The sequence below is a fragment of the Marmota flaviventris genome, chromosome 1 (genome assembly GCF_047511675.1).
Source record: "Marmota flaviventris isolate mMarFla1 chromosome 1, mMarFla1.hap1, whole genome shotgun sequence".
NCBI lineage: Eukaryota > Metazoa > Chordata > Mammalia > Rodentia > Sciuridae > Marmota > Marmota flaviventris.
Window position 1 is genome coordinate 42,026,803 of NC_092498.1, and position 21,094 is coordinate 42,047,896.

Genomic DNA, 21,094 nt, shown 5'->3' on the forward strand with positions numbered 1-21,094 from the left:
GAAAAGGGCCTTTATGCCATTTGAAATTATATTTTAAAGTATTTTTAGCTATTTTGTGTAAATACAATAATGCATTTTTATACAACTTCACCAGGCAGCTGTTACTTTTGCTTTAAGTCCAAGAAGGCAGAGTTCTACAAAGAACTGTCCTCACATCGTTCCTTTCTCTAATCGCTGTCTGTTCATTTCTATCTAACCATTATCTTTTAGCCTGTGGATTGATTTTATTTTGATTTTTATACTCTTGGACAGAATATTATCTGTCAGTGAAACATACATATTTAAATATTTCAAAATTAAAATAGAACAATTCAATAAGTGTAAAAAATGACTAAAACAAAAATGGTCCTATTCTTGAATAAGCATGTTTTGAACTGCATCCATAATGCCAGCAAACTTAACATTTGTTGCAGCTTCATTTTTTTTTAGGTGTACTTCTATTTCAGCTCATTTGTATGAATGTATCTTCTCAGTGGTTTGATGGGGATGTAGTGGTGCCTGAAAACATCATTTTCTTAGAACAGGTGCCACTCACCAGGGGATTGGTCAACCAAACAAGAATAAAGCTTTACCTAGGTGCTATTCTATAGAGAAAATACTTACATGATTTACCTAATGTGGCTAAAAGATAGTGAATTTAAGTAAATTTGTAAATTAAGTACCTCTACTTAGCAACTCTGAAGTATATCTCCTTTTACCTCAGGACTCCACAAAGATGACAGAATAATAATTTTGGAGTCAGACTCAAAGAATAAATCTCATTATGTATTAGCTACAATTCCTGTGTATGTTTACATCTTTATATATACTTTTTCCTTTTTTGGTACCAGGAATTGGACTCAGGGGCACTCAACCACTGAGCCACATCCTCAGTCCTATTTTGTGTTTTATTTAGAGATAGGGTCTCACTAAGTTGCTTAGTGCCTCACCATTGCTGAGGCTGGCTTTAAACTTATGATCCTCCTGTCTCAGCCTCCTGAGCCACTAGGATTACAGGTGTGTGCCACCATGGCCGGCTGTGTTTATATATACTTTGTAGCTTTGTACTACATGCAGTTACCACTACAATATGAATCTAGTGTTAACTATCAACTCTGCATTTTTTAGGATAGTTTACATGGAGTTTTTCAAGATTTCAAAACAATATTCTATATTTGAATAAATTCCAAAATGTATAACCTCAAGTAGTGTTATTTGATAATTCAAAATAAATTAATATTATGCCAGATTGATTTAAGGAAATGCAACAGCATTTCTTTCTATACCTTAACTCCTTTGAAAAATTACTAAATTTAATTTTGAACTTGGATTGCCTATGAGTAATATCACTGTAGTGATTCATATCTACTGTCTTCTCTACCTAAAATTTTATTCTTAAATTCCTATGCCTGTTCAGTTTTATGTTTACTAATCAACAGCTTAAAACATTAATTCATTATATGAATGCCTACTGTGTGCCATGCCAAAGTCTGTGTTTGGAGGTCTCAGAAGTACATTAAACAGACAAGCATCCTTGCTGTTGCCAAGTTGACATTGCTGTAATCAGAGCTGAGATTACCCAGTCAGCACTGTGGGTCTCTGTTGGAACTTCCACAGCATTTAGGCTTTGCAAATTTTAGCTATTTTCTCTCTTGATGTTTGCAACATCTATATAAATGGTAATAAATAATGTTCCTCTCATACAAATGTATGGGCTACAGAATGCCTCTGAGCCCTTAATGAATTTTGGTAGGAATGGAGTAATTTATGGACCATCTCTCTTCTTAGAAAACATTCTACAGACTCAGAAACCTAGGAGTATTTTGTTGATTCCAATACTGTGCATCACCATTGATAGCAACCATGACCAGACTTGTGTGTTTGTTGACTTCCTAGGGCTCAGTTGTTTCTTTTCTGTTCTTTGAAATGTATTTATAGTAACAACCTTCATGTCCAACAGCAATTATCTAACTTTCTTTAATTTGGCTGTTGTTAACTCGCTAGTTTTGAGATAATAAATGATTTCTAGTTCTCACCATTACCTCAAAAGACGTTTGCAGTTCAATATGAAAATCATATTTAAAATGTTACTGTAATTTTTATTTTGACCATCAGTTACACATTGGTTTATGTAACTACGTACTTTACTTTTTTTTACTCCATATTTTTAGTATTCTTCAAAATCATGCACTTTACTTGATACTTATCATGCTATTTTGTAATAGAATTAAAAAGATATTTGTTTTATCTTTGAGCTTTATGGAATGTAATTTTTTATTTTGCTTAGAAAACAATTAAATGATAATATTTCATTTAGAATGTCTTCATTTTGTTAATTAGAAGACAAGAGGATAAAAAAAAATTAACAAAGAGTTCCAAGTAACACTTTAGAAAACTAAAGCTGTTTCCTCCTATCAGTGAGTTCCTGGGGAGAGGGGGGAATGAAAACTAAATTCCCTAGTAACTGCATTTTATCTAATACAGTTTTTTAAAGGATACTGGTCAGAGCTCCAGGAAATATCTGAGTAACATTGCCCTGCTCCCTACCATAGCAAATTGTAAATAAATTTTTTATACAATTTAAAAGTTTAGAAGAAATTAGAAGTCTGTTTCTTCTGGAAGCATAGAAAAGGCAGAAAATAATTTTGGAAGAACTATTATTATAGGTAAATTGAAGAATAGGGCCTGTTTATTTGCAAAAATTTTATCATTAAGAGCAATGTGGACATGATAAAGAATGCTGAAGTATATGAAGTACAGGAATTTGAATTACCTTAGTGTTTCTAAGTTACCTTAATAATGATGTTTGAGTTACCTTAATACTGATGCTTAACTGAAATAATGGTTTCAAATGATGCTGTACAGAATACCCAAGGCTTTTAGGAATACTAATGGTACCTGGGGGAGTGAGTAATGTTGGCATTGAGTTTTCAGGGTTCTGATTCATCCAGATACTTCATGTTTAATTGGCTCCTTACTAAGGTTTCATTGAAAGACATCTTTAGTTTAAAAGCATTTGAAAATATTTTTTAAATGAATAAAATGTCTAAGTGATCAAAAAGTATGACACGTAATATCAATCATCTCTTTCAGTGCCTATGTCAGGCTTGGCTAACTGAACACAGGATTTTTTCCTTATGTGGACTCAGACTTAGGCTCCAGACAGCTTTCAATCAATCAGACTTGGTGGTTAGTTAAATCCATTTACTAGCTTTGCATTACTATATTCTAGAATTTTATTGGACCTTCAGAACACATAACACACTTTAGTCTAAGAAAGGCATAAGCTAAATAATTCAGTCTAAAAAAGGAAAAGATTAGAAAAAGTCAGCACTTATTCAGGAAATTGGTCTTGGAAATACAAATTCAGATCATTGAAAACGATTCCTACTGATTTGTTAATTGTAGACCTCATGAAGTAGAGGCAGTTGAAATCAGTCATGTTTTCTGTTAGGGATTTGAGACATTACCCAGTCAGCACTGTGGGTCTCTGTTGGAACTTCCACAGCATTTAGGCTTTGCAAATTTTAGCTATTTTCTCTCTTGATGTTTGCAACATCTATATAAATGGTAATAAATAATGTTCCTCTCATACAAATGTATGGGCTACAGAATGCCTCTGAGCCCTTAATGAATTTTGGTAGGAATGGAGTAATTTATGGACCATCTCTCTTCTTAGAAAACATTCTACAGACTCAGAAACCTAGGAGTATTTTGTTGATTCCAATACTGTGCATCACCATTGACAGCAACCATGACCATTATTCTATAACTCATAAAATTAAGCCATCAAAACGTTTAAACCTGTCAATTCATGTAAAACCTTCATCTCTTTGAAATACATCTTATCCTGTCTTCATGTTCCTTGGTTTATACCAAAGAATGGAATTGCATTTATTTAAATTAAAATGCCTCAAAAGTATATTCATAAGCATATTTTAAGATTTGCAAAGTAATGAATGCATTAATAGTTCTTATTTAGGATGAACATGATTTCTATACTGCAGAGTCATTTCACAAATTGCAACATAAATTCAGAGTTAATTTTCAAAGGAATCACAATTATTTGTCTCTGTTAACAGGGCTATTCTAATGTGATGCTGGGGCTGAATTTACCTAGGACTCCATTTCAAGGTTGACTTGAAAGTCTTGTGGAAGTTCTGGAAGAAATACGTAAGTGTTCTTTTGGTAATAATGTTCTGCTGATTGTGCTTATTTTTATTTTTCTAGAGTTTATTATGTTCTTTAATATTTTGGTTAAGTACTTTTGCCCAAATATTAAAAATGTTTCTGTAGACTGCAGAGACATGTCAAGTATGGCAATAGAAGTATATTTATCAGTGTTATTGGACTTCCCATTCCAGTCGGTGCTTCTCTCTTTGCGTATTAAATTTGGCTTCACTTTTTACAGTTTAGCATACATTTATGTGAGATATGAAATTTTGAAGTATTGAAGAAAACGAGGCAAGAAAGACTGTTGGAGTATTTTGTTAACATTGTGCTGAAATTTTGTTACGCTCTTCTTCAATAATATTGTTTCTAAATTCAATTGATATTGAGGGTTTTAAGATTTAGAAGTATTGAGAAAAAAGGAGGAAACATTTAATAGCTACCATTTTTTTTTCTTCAAGGCTTGAATTTACTTTTAAACTTTTGCAACTCAAGAAGTCATTTGTTTAGAAAGTATTTATTTACTTTTCAATATTGCACATCTTTATGTCTTGTGGTAGTTTTCCTTGATACTTACCATGTCAACATACAAAAGATTCTCAATGAAAATTGTTTTCTCAGTTTCACTATTAATGATATTATTTCACTCTAATGATATTATTCAAGCAGTGCATCACAGCTTGCCAAATATATATTAAAAGAATTATAATTAAGAAAGAGACCTAAAATAAATTTTATGTAGTAATGTTACATTTCAAAGCTTCCAATAATTCCATTGTTTCTTTTGAAGCTTTAACCAGAAAGTGCAGATGCCCTGGCAGTGCCCTGACATTTTCAGAATTTTTTTTTTTTTATCAAGGGTCACCATGATATTAAGACAGGCCTTGGCATCCTCATTTTCTGCCTAAATGGCTTTATGAATTTTTAGAGTTTTTTTTCAAGAGTCTCTATAACTTCCTGAAGAGATTTTGTCAATTGCTTTAGTTACAATCAAATACTTCTCAGGTATTTTACCTATGAATTTTGTAGTTCTTTTCATTATTCTACCAACTTTATAATTTTCGAGGTACAAAAATAAAATTATTTCATATTGATCTAGCATTGAAAATTTTCAAAGCATTTTGGCAACTTCTGACTTCGTTTATCTCTCTAGTTAACCTTATGGTATGAGTAAGGTTGATGTTGCTATTCTTTGTTTGGTTGTGTGGAGAAAATTAAAAGACAAAGAATTACAGTGATTTAGAAAAATAATATAACTTGTCATAATTTTATGGTTAATAGTAAACAATGAGATATTATTAAAACACAGTTTCTAAAACCCAATCTTTCTTTCTTTTTTCTTTTTTTAAGGAGGGAAATATTCTTATTGTTACTATAGATAATGATTATAATGATGTCCTCCATATTTGTAAGACTGTTTGACATTTAGGTTGTTATTTTATGAGGGAAGGAATATTTATTTGTCTGAAAGTAGAGGGATATAGGTAGGAATTACCTGACAATGAACATCATGGAGCCATGAAAAATACTATTTTTAAAGAGAATCTTCTTCCCAGAATGGAACTTAATTGCATTTGAAGGTAGTTCAAAACTGCTTCTGGAACTTGCTAATTAGAGAGTTATGCTAGTTATGTGCTTATAGTGGCAGGTTTTTTTTTTTTTTTTTACATTTTTAAATGAGTGCTAACCCCAAATTGGTGTAAATAATGCATATGCATAATGCCTAAGTTTTATTGAAATGGAAAAGTGCATTCTGTAAAAGCATTTATTCTTGGAAGCTTATAGGATTATAAAGCTTTGAACTGGATGTATTATGATAAGAATAGAGTGATGGAGAGGTAGATTTTGAGTTCAGAGTGATGTGAGTTTGCATCATTACAATCATTTGCTAGCTTTCTATTGACTTTGGTTAATTTTCTTAAGTCTGTGCATCTCAGTCTTCATACAGCAAAAGGGAAAGATATGCCCATTTATTGGGTTATTGTAAAAATTTAGCAGTTGATACCTAGCTTCTTCCCTGTCCACCTATATTACCTTCTCTTTGGAAAAACAAAAACAAAAAGTTGAAAAACGTTGAAATGAATCTTTGTTTGCATCTTCCTATTGTATTCTCAAACAAATTGTTTAATTTGATCCTGATTTTATTTCTTAAGTAGTTTAAATAATCTTTCCTGGTTTATATTTCTAAAGTGAACACTTGTGTATGTGGGTAAATGAGTTTTTGTGTGTGTGTGCATGTTTGCTTAAAGATATTCAGTTATTTTCAGAGTGTCCAATTCAAGAGCATAAAATCTAGACAAAATATCAGTTTTGATTATTTCAATACATATCAAATTTTTTTCATGTATTTATAGAAAATTGCTACGAGTCTTATAGTTATTAAAGATTATGCATCATTTGTGAAAAATATTTGCTCTTTTTTCAAATTGTTAAAAGTAAATGAAGTATGCAGGATACTGGTTTGTCTGAAGAAAGGCTGAATCAGTAATCGAGATGTATAGGAGATTGATATTCCTCGGCAAAAAGAAGCACAGTAAGCAATAATGCCAATAGAGAGGCTGGAGAGTGTAGCTGATGATAGTGCAAACTTGGAAATCAGATCACTGGATTTGAATGAAGATTCGAACACAACCCACCATTGTAAAACCTTGTAGAAGTCATACAAGCTCTCTAACTCTTAAATTTCTTAATGTAGAGAACACATATAACAATACTGGTTTTAGAGATTATTTATGGAGGGCATTGTGAACATTAAAAGAAGTTGCTATTTTATTTTTTATTATATGCATTTCTAAGATTGAATGTGTTTTGGGGTCACTTGGCAAATGTCTTGCATAGTTATTCTAACCTGTCAACCACAGATCTTAAAAGAACTATTCAAATGAGTTAATTATGTGTCTTAGATAGTTCCGGGTGCTGTAGCAAAGTATTGCAGACTATATGTTTTAAGAACAATAGAAATATTTGTCTCATAATAATAAAGAATGTAAGTCCAAGATCATGGTGTCAACCCACATGGTCCAGTATCAGGTAAGGGTCCTTTTCCAGGTTGCAACATTTTTGTTTGTGTTCTCACTGCTCACATGGCGGAAAGAGAAAGAACTCTCGGATCTCTTCCATAGGGCACTAATCTCTTATATGAGGAATCCACACTCATGACCTAATCATCAGGATCGAAATGCTACTATTATAATGGAGGGTTAGGATTTTAACACGAATTTTGAGGCAACACACTTAGTCTATTAAGTAATATGTTCTTTGTGTTTAGGTTAGATTGCATATTAATTTTCTATTGTTATATGACAAATTGCCACATAGTTGTCAATATGCATTTATTTTCTTATGGTTTCTTCTGATCTGGAGTCTAGGTGTGACTTAGGTCAGGATCTTTATAGGCTACAGTCAAAATGTCTGCCAGGCTGCATTTTCATTTGAAACTCAGAGTCATCTTCTAAGCTTACTGGATTTGGCTGAATTCAGATGATACAGTTGCAGGACTGAGCTCCTCAGTTCCTAAAGGCCACTCAGTTGTCCTACCCATGTGCATTCTCCATCCACAGTTCACAGCATTGAGGCTTGCTTTTTTAAAGCCAGCAGGAGAATGTCTACTACATGCTAGCAATATGGAATCATATATATGAATATGTAGATATATACATGTTATTTGTGTAGGTATGTATATTAAATAATTTTTGGGAGGTGTCGCCCATTACCTTTGCTATATTCTGTTGATTGACAAGAAGTCACAGGTCCTACTTACACTTAAGTAGAGAGAATTATACAAGGCATGAACAAGGGGCCACTCTAAGGTCTATCTGCCTTAGCATATATTAACCTTCTCTGTTTAAAGTTCATGTAAATATCATGGGCTGGGGATATAACTCAGTAGTAGAGCACTTTCCTAGAAGATCCTAGGTTCAATTCATCATCACAGAAAAAAATAAATAATTCCTTAAAATTCATGTAATCTGTTATTTTAATTTGTATAACTATTATATTTAATAAGATATAATATTGTATTCTCAGATGGTTATGCTCATAGTATAGCTCTCAACACACCATTCTACCCTGTCTAAAATTCATCCATTATTTTGAGCTGGCTAAACCACCAGGCTAAATACACCTGAGTCTGGTATTATCCCCTCCAAAATCTGACAAAACCAATACCCAACCTTTTCTCCTTATGACGTTCATGTGTAGACCTTGAATTGTATGCCTTACACTTGCCCGCAGCTTTGTCAATGAATATTCTGTTGTTTTCTTTCCCTTTTCCAATCTTTTAAAAGCATATTCAAATTTCTTCCTCTTGCATTACACTGTTCTTTATTTCTTCCCTCCTATCTTGCTAGCCCAAGACTTTGACTGCTTAGTATCCTATCACATCATTTCCTATCCAGGGTTCCAGTTAAATGATCATTTTTCTCATTCCACCTGCCACTGGTAGAGATCAGGGAATGTAGGTTACTTGTCACCTGCAACCTGTGTATAATAATCTTAGTAAGTATTCACTTCATATATAAAATATCTTTTTGTTTAGAATTTTGGTCCCTCAGCCAGTATTCAGTTGGAGAACACATATTTCAAAGGAGTTCTTCAAAAGTTTTCTCCTCAGACATTAAGTCACTAATCTTTAAATTACTTGTTATTCAGCAATCCTTAAATTACTTTCATGATTTCATTACAACTTATACATTTGGGACTGATGGCATAAAGTACATGAATCACTGATGTCCAAGGGGTGGGCTGTGGTAGGCAGCCTCTATGAGGGTCACTGATGTTTCCTGTCTCCTCATTTTCTCATCATGTGTTTTCTTTCCATATATTTACCAGAGTTGGTCTGTGTGGCCAACAAAATATGACATAACTGATGTTATGTTGCTTTTCTGACTGATTATACAAGATCTCAAGACATCTGTTCGGGACGTTCTTTCCTTCTGGTTTTTCATATATGTCGGTCTGCTCCATGGCCTGCTCTGGGGTAGGGAGCTGCCATGGAGAGATCTTCATAGTAAGAAACTAAACCCTGAGGGCAGCCACCAGGGAGGAATTAGCAAACAACTAACCACTTCCTGAAGGACACTCAGCCTCAACCACTGAGCTAAACTACTCCAGGATTTCTGACAAAACATGTTGAGTAACTATGTGAGATCTTAACTGTTTTCTGTTCTAAACTACTAGGTTTGGGAGTAGTTTGTTTTACAGCAATAGATAATTAATATATTATGAAATATCTCATGCCTAAAATTATTTCCACAAATTTCAGCATGGCCCTTGTTTTGCAAAGAATGCAGGGGTAAATACACCAAATATATGTTCTCTTAGGCAAATGTAAATGACAGATAAGGATTAGGTACATGTATTTATAAGACAGTAAGCCGAGTGTGAATAAAATTGGAAATGTTTACATTTCACCTGGGATACTTATTTTGTAACCTAGAGAGGACTCTTAATATCTTGCCCATGGACCATATCAGTATGGAGAGTTATGCTGACTCAGGACTAAATAGACCTGGATGTAGATCTGGTACACATTCTCTTGTGGAAGAGTGTGTGGAATAGTTAACACACTCTTCCTTTCACAGGGTCTGGCCTTGTAGAATAGATTCTATTAGTTTTCTCTTAGTTTCCTTCATTGTCCTTTATGGAATTTAAATAAGAGTTATACCTATAGATATATGTATACATATTTGGGATGCTATATTTTGAAGTGTTAATTACAAAAATAATACATTTTGTCTCCAGAAATGTAAGTTCAGAAGTATGATTCATTAAGTAATAGAACAACATTTTTTTCTATAAATTCACATTAAACCATCATTCCAAATTTTACTGTTGTTGATATGATAATAGTGTCTGGGCAAAAACACTGGATTCTATGAAAAAAGAGAAAGAAAATGGAACCTTGTTCACATAAAGATTAGAGTTTACATTTATAGTTTTAAATTTGAACCTTGGAGCTATCCACTAGTAAAATTTTTGATACCATTATACAAAATAGCAAAATATGGATTTTAACTGGCCTGCTTTTCAATTCAACTGAACATTAAGTACCTTTTTAATGGTCTTATTTGCTGGGAAGAGGACCATTACAATAATCTGCCTTTTACAGCCCATATCAAATATAGAACCAGCATCACTTATTACAAAGTTTGTGCTTTGGGAGACATTTTCACGGCATCTAACAGTTCTTCCCCACATTTCTTGGAATTAGTCTTTAATGATATCATTTTCCAAAATGAGTTGTTGCTCAAACTTACTGATTGTTTTGTGGTTAAAATTTCATCCAGCAGCTATATTTAAAATGTCGGATAAATTTGTAAGGAAAGGTGCATTGAAACTACTGTTATATTAGTAATTGTATGAAAATGCTATAGAAGAGGCGCCATGCAGCTTGGATGTTTTTAGTCCCCCCATATGATTCCAAGGGGTGAATATGAAACCTCATTTTTAACTGTTGGCAATTCAAGGTTTTACTATTGTCTGCTGGAGAACAGAGGACTATTGCTGTAGGTGTCATGTAAAATAAAGTTAGAGTCTGAAGCCTCCTTTTAGCTGTCAGCATTATTAAGGAGCTCTTCATGTGTTGAACCTGGCACCTGGTATTGTATAAGCAACGCATGTGAGAGCCTGGGGAGAGCTTTTTTCCTCTTCACTGTGGCTTTATTAGGTCTGGCTCACATTTTCACTGTTGCTGTGCCTTATTCCAACTTTCTAGCTTAAACTCACAGCACAGTAGGTCTAATATAGATTGACGCCTTTGCCCGAAGACTGATTGAAAATTGTGTCTCTGAGTTGCTAATGCTCACTGAACCATTTTATTGAAGATAAAGTAAATAAAATAGATTGCCATATGAGAATTCTCTGAAATCCAATGTAATAATTGGCAGGTTTAAGCCCATATAGAAGACTAAGAAGTGAAACAGAATACTTTTTATGTTCAGTGTATTAAGGGATAAATATTTCCATTAATATTTGGCCTAAACTATTGCTTTTATCATTACAATTAAATGTTAAATATAATTCTCAGTTGACATGTTACTTTTGGTGTTAAACAATGGATTCTCTATAAGAGAACAACATTATTGAAAACTTGAGGCAGTATTTTGATGATTTTTTTTCTCTTTGTGGCACATAAGTGTATGATCAGTAGTCTTAGAGAATTTAATAAACAACACAAATGAACAGGTTTGCCAAAGTGCACTCAAGAATCTTAAGGTAAGAAAATTACAGTAAATCTTAGCCTCTTAAAAGATGCTTCTAAAATTGAACCTTTTATTTATTAATCAAAATCATATGTACATATGAGAACTACCTTTTTTGGGAAGATGTCCTGTGAATTTTTTTTCAACAAGACAATTAGTTTTATTAAAAAATAACCATAAGTATATATATTTTACATATATTATCATCTGAAATAAATTAGGGAAGGGAAAAAAAGAGTGACCTTAACATCATAAATTTATTAACTCACAATAGTATATGATAATGTTGTGACCTATATTGACACATTTAATTTGTAAACTACAAATATCTAAGCACTTGCATGAGATATTTTGAAAGTCTCAAGCAGATAAATGAAGGTATGTTATTTGATTGCCTGGGTCACTGTATTAGTCAGCTATTCATTGTTGTTACCAAAAGACCTTATAAGAACTACTTAGAGGAAGAGAATTTATTTTGGCTCATGATTTTAGGAGTTCAGTTCATGGTCATCTTACACCATAGCTCTGGACACAAGGTGAGGCAGAACATGAAGGAGGAAGTATCTTGGGGAGGAAAACTGTTCGGTTCATGATATTCAAGAAGCAGAGAAAAAGTGACAGGGAAAAAATTATAAACCCCAGAATCATGGCCCCAGGGATTTACTTACTCCAGCCACATCCTACGTGCCTATGGTTACCACCCAGTTAATTCATTTAAGTGGATTAATCCACCAATTAGGTTTTAGCTCTCATAATCTTATCATTTCTCCTCTGACCATTCTTCAGTTGTCTCACACATAAACATTTGGAGGACACTGTATATCAAAACCATAACAGTCAGATTAAAAGTGAATATTTATAGAAATAAGATAAATAAAAGAACTTTGTTATAAAATTTCTGAACTTGCAAATCAAAAATAGTGTTTCTCTTCATCCTTAAACCTTGTCACTTTAATATTTTCTTCTGTAATTTCTCTTGTGATTTTTTTCCAAATTCAGGATGATTTTAGTTTTTAACTTTAAGTATGTACAGTTTTTTAATGTTTTTCTAATACATTTAATTCATTTCTCAAGTAATGATTTATGCTTATTTATTCAGTATATCCATTAAATATTTTTCTTATCTCTCAGTACCCAATAATCCATCAGTTCTTGTAAATATGAAGTTTATTACAGTGATTTCAAATAGTTGTGTCATCAGTGATATTAAAGCATACATTACTTTCTAGTGTGAACAGGCCATCTTAAAGAAACCTTTGGCAATGTTATTTGCCCTTTTAATTAATGTTATCAATTAAGAACTGCTTTAGTTCTTGACTATATCTGACCATTTCCCCTCAATAGTATTTGTTCAGTCTCAGGGTTCAGGTGTCAGGCTGAATAATATAGACAAGTCTTGTGTTCTCTTGAGAGTGAACTTAAAGATGAGTTCCTCTTACCTTGTAGTTTAACTTATATAGTAGGTTTGAAAGTCTAATTATTTATGCTGAATTCATTAAATATTTATTTATTTTATTACTGTGTTTTGTTTTGTTTTTCTTTGTTTGGTGCCAGGGATTGAACCTAGGGGCACTTACTTAACCACTGAGCCACATCCCCAGCCCCTTTTTATATTTTGAGATAAGTTCTCTATAATTTGCTTAGGATCTTGCTAAGTTGTTGAGGCTGGCTTTGAACTTATGATCCTCCTGCCTCAGCCTCCTGAGCTGCTGGGATTGCAGGTGTGGGCCACTGCAACCAGCTGAATACTTCCATATATTTAATGATTGAGTATGCTTGTTTTAAACTTAACTTCATTGTTCTATTTTGTACATATTTCTCTTTCAATGATCAGTACATGTTAAAGTCCATTCTTCCATTCAGAAGTACATCTTATTTACTTAGTACTATCATCATTTGTCTCCTTTGAGATTTTAGTTTTGAGTAATATTTGGTCTTAGAAAATCATGTGCTAAAAAAAAGTTTTCTTGACATGAGAGCCTACCCCTGGGATTCCGACAAGGCTTTGTTCCTTTCACAGCATATCCTAGACTTGTAGCAACGTGCCAGTCTGTAGATCAGAGAGCTTGTAGCATAAAGGCTGCACTTAGTGAGTCAGCTGGTATTCTCACCCTTGACTTCTACCTTCTCTCTGTTCACATTTGCTTTGTTTTGATGTTTAATTCTCCTTTGCAAAATATTTCATTATGGTCTCTTTATTTAGTAGATTTGGGATAGTGTGTGTTCTTTTGGTATTATGGTCTGTTCTCTCAGACATAACCTTTGGCTCCAAATCATCATCATCATCATAATCATAAAATAATAATAAATCTGACAGTTGATTCAGTATTAGATATTATTCTGAGTGATGCACTGGCATGAACACATTTAATACTCAAACCTTGTGAATTGATTACCTCTGAGATAGGGAGCCTTATTATCACCGTTTTACAGATGAAGGAGTGGAAGCCAGAAAAGTTAAATAATTTGCCAGTGTTATACAGTTGATGTGTGGTGGAACTCAGATTTGAACTAAGACAGTCTGACTCCAGAGTCCTTCAGTGCTCTGTTCCTCAGAAGCATTGCATAGTGATTTTTATCTTCTACTTGTGACCCAGAACACAGCACACTTTTAGATCTAAAGAGGTTAATGTTTCCGTTTAACACTCCATATGTTAAACGTTTGGAAGCTAACATAGTCTATGAGTTAACTAGTGAATTATAGAATATATCAAAAACATAAACCCCTTAAATTTAAAATATAAAGTCATGGAATATTATATAAAACTCTTTGTAAGAATTTATGAAATCTACTTCAGAAATTGGTAAGAATAACTTTTAATTTGTATGCCAGTCAATTGAAAAGGGATTGCTTTATAATTGTTTTAAAATGTTAGGAAACTAACCATATATTTTGAAAGCTTATTTTCATTTCTTGATAGGTCTTACTTCTATATAGTTGTAACAAAGACACATTATAACTTAATTCTATAATTTAAAAAGTTCGTATACACCTTATCAGTAGATAATTATATAATATAGCATGCAGCATTGTTATTATTTTTTTATGATACTGGGTATTAAACTGAGGGCCTCATGCATGCTAGGCAAAAGCTCTATCACTGAGCTACATCCCTGGCCCCTTAAGCTGCTTTTGACAGTAAAAAAGGTTTTATTGGTGTTTAACCCTGAACCACAGATAGATTTTGGGACTGTCTTGAGTGAGTTTATAGGTTACTCTTCTTGAAACAGAAATTTCTGGTTGACATTTCAGTACCCTTTTTTATCTTTTTCTTTGCTAGCAGAGCCCTGATGTTGTTTCAATGTACCTCATTACTATACATGGCATATACTTAATGCAAACTGACCTTATCCCCAGTTGCAAGCCATAGATTCTGACCAGATAAAGCTAATTATACTACAGTTTTTGCCAATGATTTATTTATTTATATTTTATTATTAAGTTAATAATATTAAAATAGTCAGTGTTAAGGAACTTTTCTAAACCTACATAAGTAAACAAACTTATGTTTTATATATATATATATATATATAAATATTCATATATATATTTATATATATTTTTTTATTATAAATTTATATTTTATAAATTTACTTGAAGCCCCTTCTGCCTGTTGACCAAACGAGATAGGAACTATATTTTTCTGTTTAATCTTTTTTGGTTGAGACATCTTTGTCACTTGCAGTGATAAACATTCTAATTAACACACTCTTTTTAATCATTATTTGGGTAGTTGGACCCTAACCAGACTTTGACTTACAGGGAACTGTATCTGCATAATGCAAGAAGGGTTTAGGGAAGAGGACTGAGCTGCTTCATAGGAAAAACAGAGATGGGAGTTAAGGTGATTTAAGGAATAAAAAAGTGGTTTCTTGGCCTTTTATATTCTGAAAATAGTTTAAGGATATTGAAGAATTACAGAGGAGCTATTTACATTTTCAGGTTGGTACAGAGGAGGTATTCTTTAATTTTTCAGTGAAGTTTTATTATAGTAAGTCTTATTCCAATTCTTGCAGCACGCATCCCAAAACACGCATACACATACAATTTCACTTTTTGTGCGATGTGAGAGGGAATGGAAGAGAAATTTGTGCTCTTTTTTTCTTGTTAGAAATGACTACATCTTTGATTCAACTTCTTGTTCTCTAAATTAGGCAAATTATCTGTGTGTGTGTGTGTGTGTGTGTGCGCCTGTGTGTATGTATGTTATTTTGGTGTGATAGTTATGTAAGATTTGCTCATTTAGTAATTTCATGTATTAATCAAACTTTGTTCACTGAACATGTATTTTTTTCTGAAATAAAAAAAATATGTAAAATTTCAAAATTGCAACCAGTTGTAATTATCTCATTAGTAATGTAATTTATTCTGTATGTAATTAATCAGATTACACTTTGATCAGACACTCCTAGTTTTAAATATTTAATATATCTTTGCTTATGTTTCTGCTTAGGGTTTTAATACCTGTAAAGATGATGATGTTGAGGATCATGGATCAAAGCCTTCAAGATTTAAAGTTTTCAACCATAAAGACTTGAGGTGTTTGTTTTTTTGCTTTTTTTTAAGTATTAAATGGCTTATCTTTTTGGATTGTCTCTTATAAAACCTGAAAAGCACTGTTTTCCATTATATAAGAATTAATCCTAAAGAAAGGACAAACTAGGCAAGTGCCTCTATACTCCATTAAGCACAAATTTTCTTACATTTTAAAATGTAAATAAATAACTATTTTGTAATTTTTGCCTTTACTAATATGAAAATAAATCCTTAGATAAATATTTTGAGATATATAATTTCAAAAATCAATATTGCAAATTAAAATGACATGACAAAATTAGAATATCTTATGAAATAGTCATATAATTGCCTCATGTATAAATAGGATGGTTAAAATAGAGTGATCCGTGGGACATCTTTGGGGCTATTTTTCAAAATGTTGAAAACTGGACAAGTTCTGACAAAACAAATATTATGTTGATATACAGTACCATTGAATTTAATAGCAAATTTATTGTGTATTAAAAACATGCAGATTATTAAGCAAAATAAGATTAGGTCCAGTCATAGGTTTTCTGTTTTCATGAATGTTTGGAAAACAATTTGCAGGAACCAAGGACATTCCTTATTGGTATAGCATGGCTACCAAATATAACTTTTCTCTACATGGGTATACAGTATCTCAAATTGTTAACAACCAAAACCTTAAGCACAAATTTCCAAAACTCTGCTTACAAAGCAGGGTGGCCCCAGTGAGAAACCCTGCTTTTGGCATTAGGAGAACTAAGTTCTGGTCTCTGCAACTATTTGAGAACTTGAGCCAGTCCTTTTATCTCCCTGAAGTTCAGATCTGTGATTACTTGGTAGAATATGATTAAATAAAATTTACATTTTGCATTAGACTTCTGTGATCTCTTTCAAGTATTTTTACTTCTGTAAAATTAAGTCTCCTAAAACTTGTCAGTGTAACTTGGAGCAACCTTCTAAGAATCCTTGTTCAGAAGGACTGATTTTCCAATATGACTATTGTGTCTCACCGGCTGATCAACTGCATGCAGTGCTAGGCATTTCTATTTTCTGTATCCTTCTACCTTAGTTTTTAGTCAACTCATGGAAGGTAATTCAGTAATGAAAGTATCATTCATTACTAAACAATGACATTTTAGAAGGTGAGTGTTAGTGTTGGGTGCAATCGAAAGCAGAAGAAAATCTCTAAAGCTGTTGACTAGCAGATATCAAATTGTAATTTACTCTTATTGAATTGTAACTTCCAGATTGTGATTATCATCATGATTGCTTAAAAATATATATTGACTGCTTTATTGCATGTAGTTCTATATTTTGATTGTTTTGACTAAATGCTCTTTAGGAATCTTTATGCTATGAATGATTGGTAGAGGGTGCACTATATGCACAAATTGCTCATATAATCATTCATCTAACCTTCATAAAACTTAAGAGGCAGTAATATAATCTATCCTATTTTATGATGGAAAACAGAGGCATGTTTTATAACTAGTAAGAATAGAGACAGCTTTTAAACTGAGGTAGTCCACTTCCAGAATCTATGACTTTAACCTATGATTTTTGGTGGTGGATACCTTCAGAGGTAATTCCATGATAAGCCAAACCTTTGTATGATTCTTCCTTGAATGAGGAAGAGCCCATGAATTGTTTCAGGCCAACAGCAAGTGGCTAAGGTGATAGGATGGCTATTTCTGGAAATAACCCATCTTAAATGAGACTCCGTCTTAGACTAGAGCAAGAGAGATTCTCCTCCTAGACATGAAGAAAGAGGCTACCATGTTTGGAGAAGGGCTGTGAAATGGCCATTTTTGCAGGGAATTGTGAGTCAGGAACTGAGACAGCCCAGGGCCTAGAGACAGAAAATATGCAGCCCTCAGTCCTACAAAGATCACTTCTGCCAACAACCTTATGCTCCTCTAAGAGGAATTCAAGTTCATGAAAGAACATAGCTCAGCCAAAACTGAACTGCAGGCTTGTAAGAGCCTGAAAGCATCTAGCTAAGCTGTGCTCAGACTCCAGACACTGGAATTGTGGAAAAATAATACATGTGCCTTAAGCTGTTAAATTTGTACTAGCATATTATACATCAAAAGGTAACTAATATAATTATGAACAGCTTAAATAAAACTCCATATCACTTATTACTAGTTAAATAATTGTCATAGATAATTTGACACTTCAAGTAATTTTTGAAAAATAAGACTGAGGTGTTTGGAATCTTCACTGTATGTTATTGTTAAAAATCCTATATACACATAAGAAGTATGATCGAAGGCAGTGATATTTACACTTGGGAAGATTTGAAGACATTTTTCAAAAACAGGAAATTTTCATTAAAGAATTTTTTTTTTATATATTTTAAAGGAAATCTCACCTAATAAAGTAAATCTGAAAGCCAGTAAAGAATGCTGGAAGAAGGCTTGTTTGACCAAAGCACTAGAGCAGAGAATAGCTTACACAGAAGCCTTCATCCTTCCTGTCCTCTAGATACCATTGTCCTGATCTCTTTAGAACTTGTAGAAAATATTTTGCCTTTGTTTTCTTGTTAGAAATCAGTTTTTATCCTCACGTTTCCACAGTCTTATCACCCTTCATATTTGTTGTTTGTCTTAGGAATTTAAAACTAGTCTCCCCCCCCCTCTCTCTCTCTCTCTCTCTGTGTGTCTCCATCTGTCTGTCTGTCTGTCTGTCTTTCTCTCTCTCAAGATAAGGGGGAGGTATGAGGAGGGAGAAGGGTTAATATCAGGGACTTACATGGAGAAAACTATGTTATATATGCATTTATGAATATGTCATAATGAATCCCACTACAATATATACTACAATGCACTAAAAAATCTTTTTGACAATATGCTTTTCCTCTCAACTTTTTGAGATGAAAATTATTATTTCTTTACCATTTAGTTGGTCAGTTGAAAATTTTATGACCCATTTTGATTGATAATTTACAAAATAGGATAATTTATATTAAAGTACAGGATATGAAACTCAACTTTGACAGTATAGACTGATGTTTCAAGATATTTTATACTTTATGGCTACAGGCATTGTCATCGATGTATTAAATATTTTTATAAAACTTGTTTAATATTTTAAATCACATTTATGATATAATGTAGAGTATATCATAATTTATAGAATAACAAACATATATGAGATCTACTTTAAAATTTTGAACTTCTCACTGTGGGATCGATTGTTTGTTTATGATACTGTAATTTGAGTGACCTAGTATTTATGTACACAGAAAGTAGCCTCTAGCAAACAAAATAACAAACAATCTAGCTTCTGCCTTTTAATTAATATGGGTTTCTTATTTTTACATCTTAAACTCTTTGGTGATTAATCACTTGGAGAATTCTAATTGTGTGAGGGATGGCTCAATGCTAAACTTCAGAAAAAAATAAAAATAAATTTTCTTTACAGTACCCTTCATTTTTACATTCTAAAATAGATTTTTATTGAAAATTCTATAAATTGAGCATCAAGTGACTTCTGTTTTTTCTCTATAATAAACCATGCTATTTAATTATATATTATCTTTATTGATAATAATTAATATTTCCCACCTGTTCTTGAGATCTAAAAAAGGAGTTTAAAATGTTGCTGTAACAAATGTAAAAGCAAAACATATCAGAATAGAATGCAATTCTGTATGCCGAAAACACCTTACATGTGTAGTTAAATAGTTTGCTAGCTACCACATGCATATTTTAAGTATTTATGTAATTTTTTACTATGCCCTCTTATTCTGTATTTTTAAAAAATATTTATTTATTTATTTTTAGTTCTCGGCGGACACAACATCTCTGTTTATATGTGGTGCTGAGGGTCGAACCCGGGCTGCACGCATGCCAGGCGAGCACGCTACCTCTTGAGCCACATCCCCAGCCCTATTCTATATATTTTTAAAGGTTGTTTATATCATTAGAATTAGAATGAAAAAAATACAACATTCTTGACCTCTTCTGGATTTTCTGACGTTCAGTCATTTAAAAAAGGTTTGTAAGACGTTTAATTACCAAATGGTATGATCATTATTCATCTCATCATTTGATATATAACGTCAACTGAATTGCCTCCCTGGAGTGCACTGTGCTTCACAGATCAATAGATTTACCAAGAGCTTGAAGGAGAGCTTTAAACATTCATTGAAAAGGAAAAATATATCCCTCTTGTAAATGGCTTATGTAGTCATTTCACTGGCTTCATAATTATTTTATTTACTTCTGTAAATAAATCTCCTTACAACAATAGTTTTAGAGTATTACATCTCCTTTAAGTAAATTAAATTATAGTGTTAATCAGATTTCTTTTACTCAAATGCATTGAAAATTCGATAGTAGAGAAGTACAGAGGTAGGCTTCTTGAATACAATCTGTATTTGAGATCCATCTTGCATTACTTTTATTTAAATGACTCCCAATATTTATATACCCCCCACAAAAGTAATTCTTAATAAAACATTATTTTATCTTATATTTAGTCCTTGTTGATTTATGAGGAAATTGTTCCAATACGTGGTTTGAACTAGAAAGGGAATTACTCCTTATATCCTGCTACCCCTTAAATACTTATCAGTTTTGACAAAATTCCATTGAAATGCAGTTAATAATAATTTAAAAGCTAAAACTTATTGAGTGCTTGCTCTGTACCAGCACTTCTTTTACTCACTTAACACATATTAATTTATTTAATATCCCACCACTTTTTTTTTTTTTTTTTTTTGAGAGAGAGAGAGAGAGAGAGAGAGAGAGAGAGAGAGAGAATTTTTTAGTTTTCGGCGGACACAACATCTTTGTATGTGGTGCTGAGGATCGAACCCAGGCCGCACGCTCGCCAGGCGAGCGCGCTGCCGCTTGAGCCACATCCCCAGCCCTAATATCTCACCACTATTATGATGTGTAGATACTGCTTTTCCAAATTTTACTGTTGAGTTACATTATTTGCCTAAGATCAGGTAACTAATAAATAGAACAAACAGATTTGTGCCCCTGTATGTTGGTCTTAACCATTCATAAATACTGTCTCTTCAACACAGGGTAGAAAAACATAGACTTTAAAATCTATATATTCATGATTATATTTGTCATCATAAAAAATATTCTAAACTATCACTTTTAGCTCTACTCTAAAACACAGCGATTTGGGGAATGGAATTTACATCTTAAAGTAGTAGGATATTCAGTGTCATATTAGTCAATAAGTTTTGCACCTG

At 32.7% G+C, this 21,094-nt stretch overlaps 1 protein-coding gene across 3 annotated transcripts in view; it reads left to right on the plus strand.

The window, feature by feature from the left end:
* Foxp2 (forkhead box P2) overlaps window positions 1-21,094 on the plus strand; it is a 554,181-nt gene that overhangs the window by 169,073 nt on the left and 364,014 nt on the right. For all 3 annotated transcript variants that reach the window (XM_071612711.1, XM_027926404.2, XM_027926406.2), the window contains exon 3: window positions 4,062-4,152. The gene's annotated coding sequence lies outside the window, so the exon portion shown is untranslated. The remainder of the gene's footprint in view (window positions 1-4,061; window positions 4,153-21,094) is intronic.